General features: G+C 46.1%; 1 non-coding gene across 1 annotated transcript; it reads right to left on the reverse strand.

Moving 5' to 3' along the window:
* Positions 1–664: 664 nt before the first annotated feature.
* LOC115069618 lies at positions 665–772 on the reverse strand. The gene has a single exon (XR_003848871.1). It is a non-coding gene; the product is annotated as a U6 spliceosomal RNA (small nuclear RNA).
* Positions 773–18,396: the final 17,624 nt, after the last annotated feature.

Raw genomic sequence — 18,396 nt, forward strand, 5'->3', positions numbered from 1 at the left:
AGTTATACCTTCACTGAATTTCTTTCCGCAACCCCTTGGGTATAGTTGTTCCTTTCTTCAGCTCTTTGAATTGCTTCCAGAACTCTCAGAAGGGTTGGTTTTGTGGACATGAATTCCTTCAGCCTATTTATGTCATGGAAGGTTTTTCTTTCCCCTTCAACTGTCATAGACATTTTGGCTGGGTACAGTAATCTAGGTTGGCATCTGATGTCATTTAAAACTGGGAATACTTTGGTCCAGGCTCTTCTGGCTTTCATTCTTTGCACTTCAAAGTCAGCTGTAATCTTTATGGGTTTTCCTTTATATTTGAGTTGTTTTTTTCTGTTTTGCAGCTTTCAGAATTGTCTCTTTGTTTTGTATATTTAGTGCTTTTTTACTATGATGTGCTGTGGAGAGTTTCTTTTCTGGTCCTGTCTGTTTGGTGTTCTATATGCTTCTTTTATTTGTATGGGCATGTCTTTCTTTAATTTTGGGAAATTTTCTTCCACGATTCTATTTAAGATCTGGTCCATGCCATTATCCTGGGATTCTTCTCCTTCCTGTATGCCTATGATTTGTAAGTTTGGTCTTTTTATGGTGTCACACAGTTCCTGCATATTCCATTCCTGTGAGTTCTTAAATTTTTCATAATCTTTGCTTGAGTGGTCTAGGTTGTCCAATTTATGAAAATATGGAACGCTTCATGAATTTGCGTGTCATCTTTGCGCCAGGGCCATGCTAATCTTCTTTGTATCATTCCAATTTTTAGTATATGTGCTGCCAAAATGAGCACATTACATAAAATATTTTTAAAACCTTGAGTGGTTGGTGAATAAGACCCCCTCCTTTCCTCCTTCCTTCTTCCCCTCCATGGTCATTCCTTGCTTACTCTTTCTGCCAGGTACTTCTCTCAGTCTCTTCCTCATGGCAGAGTCTCAGTTGGGAGAGTGCCGAGCCAGTGGAGGGACCTCTGGAAGCCATCAGAACACAGGTCAGTGTCCATCAGGCCCCTGAAAGGGAGGAGAAGGCCCTGGATAAAAGGAGGTGGGAGATGGGGGTGGGTGCTTTCCAGCCCACAGGGGTGTGAATGCTCCAGAGCCACGAGGAGTGTGATTCTTTGTAGCTGTGATTCTGCACCAGCACAGTCAGACTTCTGAAAGCCAAAAACAATTTGGGGGAGAGAGCCCAACTAATTTTATCCCAAAATTATTTGTAAAAATTGAATTATTTGGCTGGAATCTGTATCTCTTCTTAAAAAAAATTTCATTATTTGTTGTGTGTTGTGGGAGCAGGGCACATGCCACTGCATGTGTGTAGTGGTCAGAGGACAACTTGTTGGAGTCAATTCTCTCCTTCTACTTTGTGGGTCCTGGGTATTGAACTCAGTTTGTCAGCCTTGTTGACAAGTGCCTTTACTCCCCTGGGCCATCTTGCTGGCCCTCTATCCTCCTGAACGTGGTGGATGTGATCATTTTAAAGCAAACAACGGCTTACCTTTCAGTGATCTTAGGCCAATAAAAGGATTCTTGACCTTTATGTGTTAAATACTCATGATTTTTAAAATTGACACATATTTTCCCACAATGCAAGTATAAATATTTCCCCAAGACACTTAAAATTTTAAGAAAAATCCATGCTCCTAATGCAATAGCTAAATTACAAGTTCATACAAACATTTATACCTTTTTGGTCTTTTATTATTATTTTTAGTTAGCACACAAAATAGGAGGTTTTATCATAACATTTCCACACATGTATCTCACATACCCTGCTTCTTTGACACCCCTCACTTTCTTTTGTAGAATGTAAGCGTGTTCGCCAGGCTTCTTACCAAGCACCTAAAAGATTATAAAGTTCTAAATTTGTCTGCTGAGGAATACCTGCTTTAAAGTGTAGTGGAAGGAGCCGGAGAGAGGGCTCAGAGGTTGAGAGCACTGGCTGCTCTCACAAAGGACCTAGGTTCATTTCTCTACACACACAGTGCCTAACAATGTCTGTAATTTCAGTTCTAGAGAATCCAACACCTTCTTCTGGCTTCCATAGGCCATGTAGACTGGGCGGGTCGTGGCATTGGGGGGTGGGGCGTCCTGTGGACAGGGGTGTTTGGAGAGGAGCTTAAGGGGTGTGGCTCGGTGTTGCATTGGGTGCTGTCAGGAGTAGAGGTGATTACAGGATTGTACAGCTTAATAAATGTTACTCAGAGGAGTGTGCTACGTATGTGACACTTTTTCTGGGGAGATGTCACACACATCTACTCACCCCAGAAAGCAAACCCACAACAGACAAAAGCAATGATAGCACCAAATTGAACGGCACAATGAGCTTTATTGGGGATGCTAACAGGAGTGTGGTGAAGAGTTGCTTACAGGGGCAGAGATGAGTCAGCGTGGCTGCATCACTGCAAAGCCCATCCCAGCACGGGTGATGGCCCGGGAAGACCACATCCCCACAGTGCCCTGCACAGCTTGCCCGCAGCTCCAGTCAGGGAATCTGTTCTCCGCAGCTTCGCTAGTCAGAGCGTCTTACTGTACGTTACTCTTTTTATACTGCTGAGCCGGGGCTCCTGAGTATCTTCTGAGTTTCTATTTCCCAGGAAAATACCTTTTGTTTCCCGTCTAGTCTCATGGGCCTCCCTCTCCCTCCTGGAGGGAGTGTTTCAACTCAGAGAAACTGCCATACAACCCAGAGCTGGAGAGAGGCCCTGTGGTGATTGGAGGAGTACCAGTCATTACATGGACGGAGAAGGGGACCTCTGGGCTGCTGGTGACATTCTTCTGTCTCCACTTACGTAAGATTTCAGAGTGGTTTTGTTGGTCATCTCACTTGGGTCCCTGTGATGGTCAAGTGTGTAGGAGGCTCCACTCAGCGGGGCCTTCCCAAGACGGTGGTGAAACTGTTGGGGCCAGGGATCTTTTGAAACTGTCTCAGCTGACAGAGTCGCACTGTCAAAGGTGAGTGCACCTTATTTGGACTGTCAGTGGGCTGTCTGCAAGAGCTCTTAACACGTGTTCATTTTTGTTAAGAATTTTTCCATCTACATTCGTAAAGGAAATTGGTCTGTATTTTTCTTGGAGAGTTTGGTTTTTGGTGTCATAAAATAAGTTTGGATCGTCTGTGTATTCCCTGAAATGATTCATTGGGCTTGATGGCTTTGCTGTCTAACTGTTCAAGGATGTTATGTTTAATTTTGTTGTCAACTTGATTAAGAAATGCCTTGGTGGTTAGTGAAATCCACCCATGGGCGTGTCTGTGATGGTGTCTCTAGAGACTACTAGATCCTGAAGGCTCTGACCCAGTCAGGGGATTAACCCCTTGATGGGTTCATAATATGCTAGCCTGATTGACAGCTAGTGGAAGGCAGGAGGTAGGGCCAAGAAGGGGGAAATGGCCACAGTGGACCGTTTCCTGCAGATAATTATCCCTGATTCCTTCCTGTCCTGTTTCATGACGTGATCAGCTCTCCTCCATGTTCCCACTACTGTGATGTTCTTGCCCAAGAACATGGAGCCCAGTAACCATAGACTGAACCCTCTGAAACTGTGAGCAAAATCAATCTTCCCTCCCTTAAGTTGTTTCTGTCACAGAGATGAGAAAGTAATGGATAGAACTGGATTCTAATGAAATGTCTGGGACTGCTGTGTTCTTCTAGGGAAAGTCCTTGGTTATGGATTCAACTGTTTAAAGAGACATGGGAACATTGAGACTTCATATTTCTGCTCGTGTCAATGTTATACATTTGTGTTTGAGTAACAACTCAACAAGCTTATTGCTAAGTATCTATGCTATTATTCCATTGTTCTTTTGCGTCCGTAGGCCCTTAAGTGATTCCATGCCTGTCTTGGTTACTATTGGTAACCATGGCTTCACTCCTTCCTCGGTCAGTCTGCTAGTAATGTTACTGACTTGCGTTTTGACTACAATCTCCTCTTTTTCTGTTACTGCACTCTTGATTTTACCTGTCCATTTATTACTCTTCTCCCCTTCTTGCTTTGACTTTAATTTCTGCACTTTTTCTAGGTTCTTAAGGTGGAAGTTGGGATTATCAATTTTTGCAATCTCTTCTTTTTAAGCAGTACAGTTTTAAATTCCCCTCAAACACTTCTTTAACTCCTATCACCTACCTGTCATTAGTCATATAACACCATTTTCTAATTGCCCTTGTTTTTTAAAGAATATTTTATTTATTATTTTTATTTTATGTATATGAATGTATTGCCTGCATGTGTGTAAGTGCACTCTGTTGTACAGTGCTTGTGGAGGTCAGAAGAGGGTGTCAGACTTCCCTGGAACTGGGGTTATGGATGGTTGTTAGCTGCCATGTGGGTGCTGGGAATTGAACCTGGGTCCTCTGCAAGAGCAGCCTGTACTCTTGACCACTGAACCATCTCTCCAGGCCTGCCCTTGTGATTCTAAAAGACACCATCTTAGTATTGGTTTGTGGGTCACTTTTGTTGTGGTCAGAAAACATTCTGTAGGCTTCTACTACCTTTACATTTATTGAGACTTACTTGACAGCAATCATATGTATGTTATTTTGATAAACAGCTCTGTGCATTTAGAGGGAGCATGGCATGCTCTGTAAATATCAATGTATTAAGTGAGCCGACAATTGCCCAGGTCTTTAATGTCTGTCTTCTTTCCCTGTTAGCTGACAGATGACAGAACAGTACTGAAATGTCCAACGGTGCTTGTGAATGTCTTAACTCACTGTATCTGCTTTGTTTTATGTTTCTAAGTACTGTTATTAAAGGTCTATGTGTTTGGGACTTGGGGTGTCCAATGACACCAATCTCTGATTTGACTAGTGCCTCTTTATCATACTGTTTGTTAGGAAAACATTCCAACGAGGAGGGAAACACAGAAGGCGGGGTGTACACAGGACAAGTGGAGTGAGAGCTGCATAGACAGTGCTTTGGAGGAGGGGAATGGGTGCCAAGTTCTCCCCTCCCTTAACATCAGTGATGCTTCCTTTGTGTCTGTGTGTCATGGGGCACAGGATATGACAGAGGACTATTTCCGCCCTTGTGGAGCATCAAGTCTAGTAGGAGAGAGGCACCCCAGCAATGCACAAAGCTTTTGATGATGATGATGGCACTTTTGGGTGCTAACACATACAATCCTGTGTGTGACATGTTTTTGTGTGCTCATTTGTGTAGGGCTGTGGCATAACTGATGCTCAGTTTTAGTGAGAATGTCATGACTTGGAGTCTATGACAACATCTAGTTCGCATGTGAGAACTCCGGAGGTCTCATGGCTGGGAAGAACCAGGGTCCCACGCCACTCCGAGGACCCCAAAGTCCAGGCCTAGGGAGCCTCATTTCTGAGAAAACTCCTGTCTCACTTTCTGCTCTCACTAAGATAGATGCACAGGTTCAAGGCCACTGAAGGAAGCTGATCACGGGGAATGGTCCAGGTCCTGCCATGTCAGAGGGACATTTGGAGGTAGAGCTCAGTCATAGGGTGCAGATCCAGGAGCCTGTGGACTTTAGGGACTGTTAGGGCTTAGGTCTGACATGCTCCCCACAGGCTCAAGCGCTTGAACGCTTGGTCTCCAACCAGTGGTGATGCTTTTTGAGGTTATTGAAGCTTTGGACATGGGGCCTGGCTGGCAGATGCAGGCCATGTGGACTGGGTCCTTTGCTGTTGAGGTTATAGCCTGGCCGCACTGCTGGCCCAGTTCTGTTTTGTGACCACCAAAATGCGAGGGCCACACACTCCCGCTACCACGTGTACCGTCACCCTTTCCCTGCCCTGATGGATTGGGGCTAGGAACCAAAATAAATCCTTCCTCTGTTAAGTCTTCCATCAGGTATTCTGGCATAACAAAGAAAGAGAAATACAAGCTGCCTCTGGCTGTACTGGGGAGCAGTATGGCCAGGAACCAGCGGCCTGGCTTCCCCAGACAGAAAGCAGCTCACTCGGCCAGTACTAGCCAGGGCGAAGCTAGAAGTCTCATTAGGATTTGCTTCTGAGCACAAGGTATTTCCAGAACGTTGAGTGCAGCTAGGGAAGGAAACTTGTCCCCGAGGGAGCCCAGGGGCGTTTCTGGGCTTAGTGAAACTCTGCTGTGTGGAGATGCGGCACCAACACCAACACTACACACCACTGCCGGCCTCTCCTGTACGAGGAGGACTGACATTGCAGCCGGGCTGCTTTGACTTCACCTCTCAGGGTGATCCTGTCCCAGGTCAGAGGCTGCGAGCCTGGAATCATTTCTGGGCAAAATCTTAGCGGGAGAACCGAGCATTTGGGTCTCATGTTCGTCCCATGAGTTCTGGGAAGTGAAGCCTCTCCCTGGGCTGAGCCTATTTCTCCATAGTCTAACTAAACATCAAGAATTCAAGTGTTCAGCAGATGTAAGTTTTCAGTGAGGTGACCGAGGTCCAAGTTAGCCAGAGATGCTGTGGTAAAACTTAATCCAGTCATGTTGGTTCCTCTCCAGACATGATTTATCTCACACTCATCAGAGCTCGGATGAAGGGGAAGCACACTCCTTTCTTCCCTCCCTGTGATTCATCCATCAGAACGGGACCTGAGTCCTGTTTCACTCGGCTGCGCCTTGGCAGTACCTCCCTTCGGCATTCTATCTTTGTGTGATCATTAGCATTCCTTTCCCTCTAAACTTTTATAATGTTCAAGTCAGCCTTTCCGTTCTTTCCCAGAAGGGCTGAGATCTCGTGAGCTCCTGCTGGAAGCAAGGCCAGCCTGGACTTAATACTGAACACATTTGGGTGTCTATAAAAGCCAGGCTACTCAGGGGGTGTGGCACACTGTTTGAGGTGCTCAGTGGAGAGGCTGGTGGTGACAGATAACTTGGGCCTTCCTGGGGCCTCCAGCCCAGCTGCTCCCACAGGCTGCTGGCCTTGTCTTCAGGAAGCCTCAGAGCAGAAATGTCACTCTGGCCTTAGTATGGCCAGTGGGTCAGGGCAAGACCTGTCTCCATGCTAACAGCCCAGAGGTCCTGGATGACCCACTGCAGCTCCTCTGCTAACCAAGCTAGGGTGAAAGAACATGAGGTCCCTGGGAGCCCACTGACTTCACATCCCTCAAACTCCCAGTTCCCCACTGCAAAGAGCACAGGACTCATCTTTTGTTGCTTGTTTTTTGCTGTTTTTGTTTGTTTTTTATTGAATTTTTCTGATTCACAGGCAAAATAATTTAATGGTATTTAGATTCCTATTTTTTGTTTGTTTGTTTGTTTTTTGAGACAAGGTCTCCCTTTAGCCTCAGCTGGCCTGGAACTTGCTATGTAGGGTAGGCTGGCCTCAAACTCAAAGGGATCTGCCTGCCTCTGTCTCTAGAATGCTAGAATTAAAGGCATGTGCCTCCATGCCCAGCAACACAAGGCTGTCTCTCTTAAACTGAGTGGCCGCTGGGCATGGTGGTACATACCTTTAATCCCAGCACTCAGGCGGAAGAGGCAGGCAGATCTCTGTGAATTTGAGGGTGGCCAGGGGTACAAAATGAGACCATATCTCAAAACAAACAAACAAACAAACAAACAAACAAGGTAGATGGTGTTGCAATGGGGATTATAAAAATTAGCCTTTAAATTCAGTAAGTTCATTGCAGCTTTTGTTTTGGTAAAAAGCAACTCTGAACCAACGCAGGCAGCTAGCAGGAAATACTGAAAATGATGCTAATGGGTCAAAACAGAGACCCAAAGTGGCGGCTTCCCTAGAAAACAAGCACAACAGGGATTCGAAAACATATTCCATCTCCACTAGGCCAGGGAAAAGCAAGATTGCACAGAACTGCACTGGTGGGCTGCATGGCCAGCCAGAAGCTGGTCTCAGGCTTCTGTTCATGTGTAAAGTTCCCTGAGCTGAATGAATGTAGTGAGATTTGAGCATGAAGAATGTGAATTACGTCTGTATTTTATAAACAGCAGAGGAAAGGTTTGTACACTCATAGTTTGTAAGTCATGCTTTCAATAAAGCATCCCAATTTTACAAAGGAGAAAAACCTGAAAAATGAATGTTTGGCCTGGAGAGACGCTCAGTTAAGAGCACTGGCTGCTCTTGCAGAGGATCTGGGTTTGAGTCCCAGTTCCCACATGATGCCTAAAAACCATCTGTAACTCCAGTTCCAGGGGCTCTGAGGCCCTCTTCTGACCTCTGCGGCCATTGCATGACATGGGTGCACTTACATACATACAAGTGATACATTCATAAAATAAAAACTAATAGATAAAAAAATAAATGTTTAATAAAGTGGCAAAGCAAAGAAACTGTTTTCAGGACTTAGTACAAGTTCAGCCCTCACTGAAACTAGAGGGGCCCAGAATGACCTTTGGTGACGCCAGGTGAGGGACAAATACAGCAGCTTTTTGGTGTGCGGTCAACATGGGGATGAAGTAAGGACTTGTAAGATCTGCTGAAGGTGACACAAAGCCTAGAGGTTGAGAATGCTAAAAAGAGGTGGCCCTCAGCAGGAAAAGGAGACAGGACCCGGCTGTCATTCATACCCGGGGAGCCGGAGCCATGCCTGACCTGATCTTAGTGAGCTTGTGGTTTTTAAGTTGACTAAGGTTGACTCAAACTCCTGCTCCAAGCCCTGGAACAACTCAGGCTTCTCAGCAAGTCTGTAACGTCCTCATAAAGTTTGTGAGGTTTTTCTTTTCTTAAACTCCTAAAAAATTAATAGGGTTGGTGAGATGGCTCAGAGGGTAAAGATGCTTGCTGCCAAGCCTGATGACCTGAGTTCAATCTCTGGGACTCACATGGTGGAAGGAGAGGACCGACTCCCACAGTTTGGCCTCTGCCTTCCACACGTGCATTCATCTGTGTGTGTGCGTGTGCACACGCACACACACACACACACACACACTAAATGTAATAAAAATTAAAAAAAAATGAATAGACATTATTTTTAGAACAGTTTTAGATTTACAAAGATATTGAACATAACAAATTCCCATAAACTTTCCCCCATTTCCCTATTAACATTTTACATAAGCATGCAGTGGTTGTTGGGATTCATGGGCAAAAGTCGTCGTGCTGTTATTGAGTAAAGCTCGTTTGGAGCTCTTTGCTTTTCACCTGTTTCTGTTTCTGTCCTCAGACCCCCGGAGGACCCACTGCTTGTAGCTGTTGGGTTTCCTTCTGCTGCTCCTGGCTTTGCTTTCTTTGTCTCAAGGATCATGGGAGTTTTGAGCAGCGCTGGTCAGGAATGTCATAGACTATCTCTGCAGTGACATTTGTTAATTTTTTATTTCTCATGACTAGACCGGGGGTGGACTGTAGGGAGAAGGGGCACAGAGGTAATGTTTCATTTTCATCACAAGTCCGTAGGATCGAGGGCTGGTGAGGCCTGTTGGTTTGCTCACAGCTGGTGTCCTCTTCTGAGCCGTCCTCCCTCCCCCACTCGGGAGCCGGACTCTGGCGTTCACAGTGGGCGGTCTGGCTGAGCAATGGGGAGTTCCACCTGTCCCATTCCTCGTGTGGAGCACCTCCCTGTGTACTTTGGAGTACTGCATCAGTGATGCCTCTCATTGCCCCCAGTCAATGGAATCAATCATTTATTCTTATCAGCTGGACTCACGGATAGTTGTTATGTGCTTTGGTTATTAGCCAATGCTACCTGACTGAGTGTGCGGGTCACATTACTCCTGCTGTGGCTGCTGGGGGCTCTTGGCTGCTCCCGTGCCTTTGGTCAGACTTACTTTCCTTTTCTCTCTCTTCCTCTCAGTTTTGTCACATCTCATGTGTTTCCCATGCAGCCCCGGTGTCAGCCTCTTCTCCGAGGAGCCCCATCTCATTCTGTTGGAGAAGGGTGTTAGATACCAGAATCTGGGTGTGAGAGGTGCCCATTTCTACTTGGCGTCTTTCCTTCTAGGTCCCCTTCATTGTCCATATCTGAATACTTTCCCATGTAGCTTTGTGTATCTGGATCAAGTTCAATGTGACTTCTGATGTCTCCAAGGCTAAGCCAGAGCCACAGGTTGTTGGGGTCCTCCCCCTGCTGATCTGTACATTTCTATGCCAACCGTGGGCGGTGCCGTTCACCATCTGCCACCTCTTCACTCACGTATTAGATTCCAACATGAAGAGCCACAGTATCACAGTGTCAGAACTACCAGCCTTACCCCAACGGGAAGAAGCTCCAGCAGGCTTGGTGTCTTACAGAATGGTGTCACCGCCCTAAAACGCCCCTGAGTGTCACTTGGTGTCTTACAGAATGGTGTCACCGCCCTAAAACGCCCCTGAGTGTCACTTGCTCATCCGTCCCTTGCTCCTTCTGAGCTCCCAAGAAACACAGATGGTCTGACCACCTCCACAGGGACTGCCTTTTCTGGAATCCTATTTGGGCGGAATCTTACAGTATACCATGATTCAAACTGGATCCACCACTTAGCAATTTCCAGTTAAAGGTCCTGTTGCCTCTTTCTCTTCACGGTGTTTACTTTTTTCCTGTTGAGTACTCTCCCACTGTATGACCAGTGTTTATAATTCACCTGCTGAACAGCACCTTGATTGCTTGGTTTTGGTAATTAAGAATAATATTGGTACAAATATTTGTGTGAAGGGTTTTATGTGAGCATACAGCTCTAGTTTGCCTTCAGTTGCTGTGATAAAAACACTCACCAAAACCAACTTGTGGAGGAAAGGGTTTATTTGGCTTACAAGCGCAGATCATCATCAGAAGCCAAGGCAGGAACTCGGGGCAGGAACCTGGAGGCAGGAGCTGAAGCACAGGCCATGGAGGAATGCTGCTTACTGGCTTGCTCCCCTGGCCCATGCTCACCCTACTTTCTTATGCAACACAGGTCCACCTGCCCAGGGGTTGCACCACCCACAGTCGGCTGGGCCCTCCCACATCACTAAACAATCAAGAAGATGCCCCACAGACATGGCCACAGGCCAGTGCAATGGAGGGAGTTCCCCAGTTGAAGCTCCCTCTAGCCAGGAGCGTCAAGGGGACAATGAAAGCATCCAGCACACATACGTTACAATGTCATTTAATAAATACCTAGGAGTGCAATTGTTGAAGCCTATGTAAGACCGTGATGAAATTTATAAGAATCACCAGACCATTTTTCATTTGTTTTCTGCAACCTCCCCGGCATTTGAAATTGTCTAGATTTGAGATTCTTGTAATTCTAACTGACATGTAGTGCCACGACTTGAATATGGAATGTCCCGTATAAGCTCACATATTTGAACGCTTGGTCTCGCTTGTGGTGCTGTTGGGAAGGTGGTGGGACCTGTAGGAGGAGGGGCTGGAGAAGTGGGCCACTGGGGTTGGGCCTTTGACATTTGGATCTTACCCCTGCCCCTGCTCCTGTCAGCCTCTCTGTACTTCTGGCTGGGAATGCGGGAGCAGCTCTTCTCCACCCCTGCCACCATGCCATTATGTTCAAGTACATAGAGCCAAGCCGCCATGTGCTGACCCTCTGAAACCATGATCCAAATAACTCTCCTCCCCAAGGTAGTTCATGTGGTTTTTAGTCATGCTCTGCAAAACTAACTAGCACATTCTGTTAACAGTGTCTTTAGCAGAGAAGAATTTTAAAGGTTTTAAAAAGTTTATTTTTATTATTTTTAATTATGTGTGTGCATACGTGTCTGTATATGGGTATGGGCACATGAGTGCTGGTGTCCGAAAGGTCGTAGGTGTTAAATCCCCTGGAGCTCGAGTTTCAGGCAGCTGTGAGTCATGACGTGTGGGTACTGGGAACCAAGCATGGCTTTTTTGAAGAGCAGTATGTAGGCTCTGAACCATGGAGCCCAAATTTTTAAATTTTAATAAACTCTTAACTTACCTTTTGTTTTTACCATCACAAATTATACTTTTGGTGTTGAATCTAGAAATTCATCCAAACCCCAAGGCCAGCTCAGTTTCTCTCCTCTGCAGTATTCCAAGAATTTTAGTTTTGCATTTGTATTTAGTGCTATAATTTTGTGAAGGGTACAAGGTCTGTGTCTCTATCTTTTTGGAGAATGTTCTAGGGACACCAAGTTGTTCCAGCAGCAATTTTATAAAGACTGTTTTCTCCACTGAACTGCCTCACTCTTTGTCAAAAATCAGTCACTGGACTGGGGTTGTAGCTCACCAGCAGAGCATCTGCCCTTCATGGGAGAACCCTGGATTAGTCCCCAGAGCTGGCTATGTTTGTGTTTGCTTCTGAGCTGTCTGTCCTGCTGCACTGACATGTCTGTCTTGCCTTTGGCCAGCACCACACGGCCCTGCTTACTCCGACTCTGGGCCATGCTGGGCTCCCTGCTCAGCTCTTCTTCAGGACAGGCGTTGGCTCTTCTGGGCTTGTTTGATTTTCCTCTTGAACTCTTACCTGTTTGTCAGTATCTACAAAGTAGCTCTCCAGGAGTTTCACTGGGACTGCACTGCGTGTCTAGAGCAAGTTTGTAAGAACCGTCATTGTGATGCTGCCGCGTCTCCCGTCCACAAACACGGAAGTGCTCCCCCTTCATCAGACGGTCTTTCATTTCTAATTAGTTTTGTGGTTTTCCGTGCATGGATCTTGTAGATATTTTCTCAATTTATACTTGAGTGTTTAGCTTATATGATAATGTAAACTATGTGTTTTTAATTTCCAATTCCAATGCTTAGTGCCGCTGTCTAGGAATGACTCTGGTATGCTAAGAACTCATCCCGAATGAAAGTCATCTCAATTTTTCTCCTATGCAGTTTCAGTCTTGCATTTCACCTTAGCTCAGTGATCCATCTGACCTTGTCCTAACCCTAACCATCGGATCCAGCTTTTTTTTTTTTTTCGGCCTGGTTGGTTAGTGCTTTCATGGCATCCCGGAAGTTTTCATGTTTTGTTTTCATTTTTTATTTGTTTAAAAATATTTTTTAGTGTGGACAATAGCTCAGTCAGTGAAAAGTTCGCCACACAGCCATGGGGACCTGCGTTACAACCCTAGACCCATGCTAAAAACCCAAGTACAACAGGGCACATTAATAATCCAAGAAGCACAGGGGCAGAGACAGTTGGACACTGGGGACTCGCTGGCCAGCCTGTCCTAACTGGTGAGTTCCAGACCACTGAAAGCTCTGTCTCAAGAGACAGAGAAGATGGTGCCTGGGAACAGCACCGAGGTTGTCCTCTGGATCCCCACTGTGTGCACACAAATGTGTACACATGCACATCCACACACACAGTCATATACATAGACACACACAGACACACACAGTCATACACACAGAGACACACACATGGTCATACACATACAGAGAGACACAGACACAGACATACAGAGAGAGAGACACACATACACACAAAGACACACACAGACGTACAGAGAGAGAGATACATACCCACACAGTCATACACACCCAGATATAGCACACAACCAGACATACACAGACATACACACAAAGACACACACAGACGTACAGAGAGAGACATACATACACACACAGTCATACATACCCAGATACAGATACATACAGAAACATGCACATAGACATACACACATATAAGCACAGGCATACACACAGAGACATACACAGATCACAGAGACATATACACAGGCATACACAGAGACATACACAGACACGCAGAGTCATACACACTCATAAGGAGACACACACAGACATATATACAGACACACAGATGTGCACATAGACACAAACATACACAGATATATACACACATACAAAAGTACTTCTTGACTTTCTCTTTAGATTTTCTTGATACATGTTTTACTTAGAAGTATATTATTTATCTTTCAAATACTTTGGAACTTTTCAGCTATGTAATTAAGAAATTTTCTAGTGGAGTTCCTCATCATGGTAGAAATCTACAGGCTGCATGAATCCTATTGTGTGGCGTTTGGTGAGGTGTGCTTTGTGGCTCTGAGAAGAATGCTCCTCTGCAGCCGAATGGGGGATTCCACAAATGTCAGGAGGCTCAGTTGATAACGTACAATTCAGCAGCAGTTCAGTTCAACTGCAGTTCAGTTCCACTATAATTTTAGTGTGGAGCTGGATGTTAATCTGGCTGGAAGCTAACCCATGTTTAATATTTGCTGTAACTTTAGATGCCATGGACATTCGTGTGCAGGTTCTTGTATGGACATGTGTTTTTGTTTTCCTTGGGTACAGACCTCGCAGTGACTCTGGTAGCTCTGTTTACAGTCATCTGAGGAACCGCAGGCTCCTTCCCAACACATCCGCAGCCCTTCTGATCCCACCCACGACAGAGGCAGCTTCTCCACAGTCTCTCAGGCCCCTCAGTGTCTTCGGGTAGCAGGTTAATCTGAAGCCTGTCCTTCCTCCTAAGTGTCCAGAGGGCATGGAAATGGGCCAGGCTTTGCTTTCTCCACCTAGCCCTCCCTTGATGATGCAGCTTCAGGCTTCCTATCCACCACCAGCGTGTCTTCCTCCTGTGGTTATTCCTGCTGAGCCATCTTTAGTAAGTGGGCAGCCTTTCCACTTCATCTTCCCTGGGTGGAGGTACCTGCAGCCCACGTACCTCGGCCATTCCCCAGCCCTCCGGTCTCTGAGCTCCCAAGGTGTTCTTCCCCATTGCTCATCTTTTTTCTCTGTAGAGATCATGGCTGCCTGAGACCAGAGGAAACAGCAGGTGTCGGGGGAGCTGTCGGGAATGGCTGTGGCATCCTGAGGAGTGACGTCTTTCTACCTTCTTTCCTCAGTCTTTGGAGGTGAGAAACAGGAAATACAGCTGAACACCGGATGTGTCCACAAGTCTACTCCCACAGAGTCCTTCCATCACAGCTGGACCTCTGAAGATGGGAACCTGTGGCCAGTGTCCTCACAACACAACTTTGCTGCAACATCCATGCAGAAATGAGGGCCATCTGTCAACAGTGGGGGCCCTCCCATCCCTGTCCCCTACAGTGGTGGACCTGCTCAAGTGTCACTTGGTATTCGAGGCTGAGATTCTGACCTGTGTTTTGAAATCCCTGCTGTTTTCACTGGAGATGAAACTATGGTGTCCGTTTCTCTCTGACCGTGTGGTGACTCAAGGCTGGCTCCAGGACCTGAAAGGAGCCATTCCTCATGGCTACCCATCATTCTCTGCTGCCCATCTATCTTATGCATTTACATTGCTACCTGAATAGCCTATGGAAGTTTCTAGAACAGTCAGCAAGACCTGGTGGTAAGTGTGGAAAAGGCACATTTGTAAACTCAGCAGCCAGTCCCATTGAGATAACCTGCATGTTCTGGAGACAGAGCCTGTGGGAGCCCTGGAAGAGGCCCCGTTTTTCAGTTTTCTTCTTTGTGTAGTTAGAGCAGTGGGGCAGGAGTGTCCTGAGGCTTCCAACCAACCCAGACTACTAGCTTTCCTCTGGAGGCAAAACAGGCCTCTTTCCTGACTCCAGGCCTGAGAGAGGAACTAAGAGAGATGCCTTTATGCCACAGTCATTACATCAAGGCACTGAATTATCAAACACAACAGCTCCTGTCCTCTCACATTCCCCTTACCTTGAGAAACAAGCCTTCATAAGGATCAGTGCAGGGCGGCCTTCCATAGACTGCAACGGACCCCAGGAGGATGATACAACTGGTTCCATCTCCCCCCGATCCCCTCAAGCTCTGCCTACATCCCCACCCACCTGAGGTGGACCATGACGCCAAAGACCAGCAACAAAGTTTTGTCGAGGATGTGGTGGAACAGAAATTGTTACACACTATTCCTGGGATCACAGAAGGACATGACTGAAAGTTGATAACTTGGCCACACCTGGTTCTGGCTGGTGTGACATCATCAGGCTCATCAGCATCATTGACTGCTCATCTTCTCCCAAGATGCCTCTCCCTTGCCCTCCTTCCTAGGGAGAGTGGGCTGCTCCTGCCACCCTGCAGACGGCCCCAGGCTTCTCTGATCGGTACCCTGACATCTAGGACAGAGTCACCGGTCTGCTTCCAGCCCTGATTTTTCTCTGCTGTGACCTCACGCCACACAGCAGCTTCCTGCTCCTGTTCTCCCTCTCTGCTGCAAACTCCTCTCCCCTGCATCTTTGCTGTTGATAGAACACTTTGCACAAAGAACTCAGTCTCAGAAAGTATGTTCTCCGTGAGTGAACTGACCAATGTACTAAAAATTACAGATAATAATACATAGATACGCACATATGATGTATGTATATATTTAGTGTACAAAATGAGTCTCAGTATGACATTTCATACTGAGTGCTGTTGTACTTTGTTAGCGCTCACCCTCTTTACTCTCTCGTCACTTCTACTTTCCTGCTGGTTTCCATCTGTGATGATTATTTTTGTCAACTTGGACCTGGGGGGCACTGTAGTGGTTTGAATGAAAATGTCTCCCTAGGCTCCAAGTATATGGACATTTTGTCCCCAGATGGTGGCGCTGTTTTGGGAGGTTTTAGAAGGGGTGGCTCTCCTGGAGGAAGCACGTCACTGGGGGTGGGCTTAGAGAGTTCTTAAGCCTTACCGGATCTCCAGTTGCTCTCTTGCTTCCTGTGCCTGCGTGATGAGAGCTTAGCTTCTGCTGCTCCTGCTCCAGCCACCTCCAGCCACCATGCCTCCCTGCCATGATGGACTGTAATTCCTCTGGGACCATAAGCTCAAATAAACTCTTCCTTCTATAAATTGCTTTGGTCAGTGTTTCTATCACAGCAACAGAAAAGGGACTAATACAGGCACTATCTTGATTAGGCTAACTCACATAGGAAGACCCATACACTGTGGGCAGCACCATTCCCTAGGAAGGGGATCCTTGGCTGATGAGTGGAAAGCAAGCTGAGCCCTGGCAAGCATGCATTCACTGCTCTCCGCTTTCTAGTTGTGAATGCAGTGTGACCAGCTGGTCCTGCGGCTTTGACCTCCCTGCCAGATGGGCTGAGATAGGCTCCCCCTTACCTTGCTTTTGTCAAAGTGGTTTATCACTCTGATAAAATGCTAACAAACTAAGGCAGGCTTGGCTCACAGGCAGTGCCCATTGCCCTCCCTTGTTCCCCTGCCCTCTTTCTGGTTCCCACCCTCCCCCATATAGTTCCACCCCTGCGTGCGCATATAAAACTATATATGTGTCCATAAGTTTAGATTTTGCGTCTGAGACACAGCACGTGGTGTTTGTATTTCTTAGTCTTTTTCATTTAACGTGGCTCTCCAATTCCATCTATTTTCCTACAGATGACATACTTTCATTTCTCTTTATAACTAAAGAAAAATGTATACGCTGTATTTTCTTTATTCATTGGTCGATGGGCACCTAAGTTGGCTCCATATTTCCCCTAAAGTGAGCAGTGCTGCAGTAAACATGGATGTGAAGGTGTCTCTGTGGTGTGCTGACTCAGACCCCTCTGGGTGTGCACCTGAGTGTGCACCTAGAAGTAGAAGAGCTGGATCAGACAGTAGCTGTTTTTAGGCTTTGAAGAGCTTCTCTTCTGATTCCCACAGCGAATGGTTTACATTCTCAGTAGGAGTATAAAAGATTCCTTTTGCTGTGCCCTTATCTGGTTCTGGCACAGGGTGGGGGTGGCTTCCTGGAATGCAGCTGGTAGTGTTCCTTCTCCTTCTCTCACATAGGAGACTGTGAGCAGCCTTGCTGTTAATTCTTCTCTAAAGATCTGGTAGAATTTGGCAGCAAATCTATCTGGTTCTGGGTTTTTATTTGTTGGGAGACTCTTTATTACTGCTTTGACCTTATTATAGATCTGTTAAGTTGTTCATACTGTCTTGATTCCATTTGGGTATGTGTAATGTGTGTAGGTAATGATCCTCTGGAGTTCACTGATATCTGCTGTAATGTCCCCCTTTTCAACTCAAATTTTATGAATTTGGATTATATCTTTTTGTTTTGTCTGGCTAAGGGTTTGTGTGGAGCCTGGGATTGCAGTTCTGCAGTCCTGGGATTCCTCCCTTGGCCAGTTGGTTGTCAGCACCCAGATCGTAGGGATAGTGTTTAGCTCTGCCCCGTCATTCCCAGTCCCTGAAGGGCGTATTTCTTTCGGCTTAGGTGGAAATCTCACCCCCCAGATCTTCACTGGGGATGCATTAATGAGAGAGGAAAACTTTGAGGTCAGGGGACTGAAGGCCGTCAGGCCTTGGGGGCCTTCATCAAAGGAGATGAAGACAAGGGAGTTGAGAGGCTTTGAAAGGTCTGATTCTTCACATTAGCTAATTGAATTGAAACAGGAACCAACTGCTTGTTGACTGCAAGAAACACATCTCACTGGCAAAAACACAGACTGAATGCAAAAAAGTCAAAATGATAAGCCAAGCAGGCAGAAACCACAGGCCACAAAGTAGGCTCCAGGCCAAATCAGAACATTAATAGAGAGAATAATCCTCCAGGAAATCTGAAGACTGCAAATACATATGCATAAATACATGAAGTTACTTTGATTTTTGTTTTGTTAAGACTTGCTTTATGACCTGAAACGTGATCTATTTTGTGGAAAGTTCCACAGGCTTCTAAGAAAGATATGCACTTCTCAGCTCTAGGATGATATATTCAG

The sequence above is a fragment of the Nannospalax galili genome, unplaced genomic scaffold (genome assembly GCF_000622305.1).
Source record: "Nannospalax galili isolate Female #2095 unplaced genomic scaffold, S.galili_v1.0 scaffold453, whole genome shotgun sequence".
Taxonomy (NCBI): Eukaryota; Metazoa; Chordata; class Mammalia; order Rodentia; family Spalacidae; genus Nannospalax; species Nannospalax galili.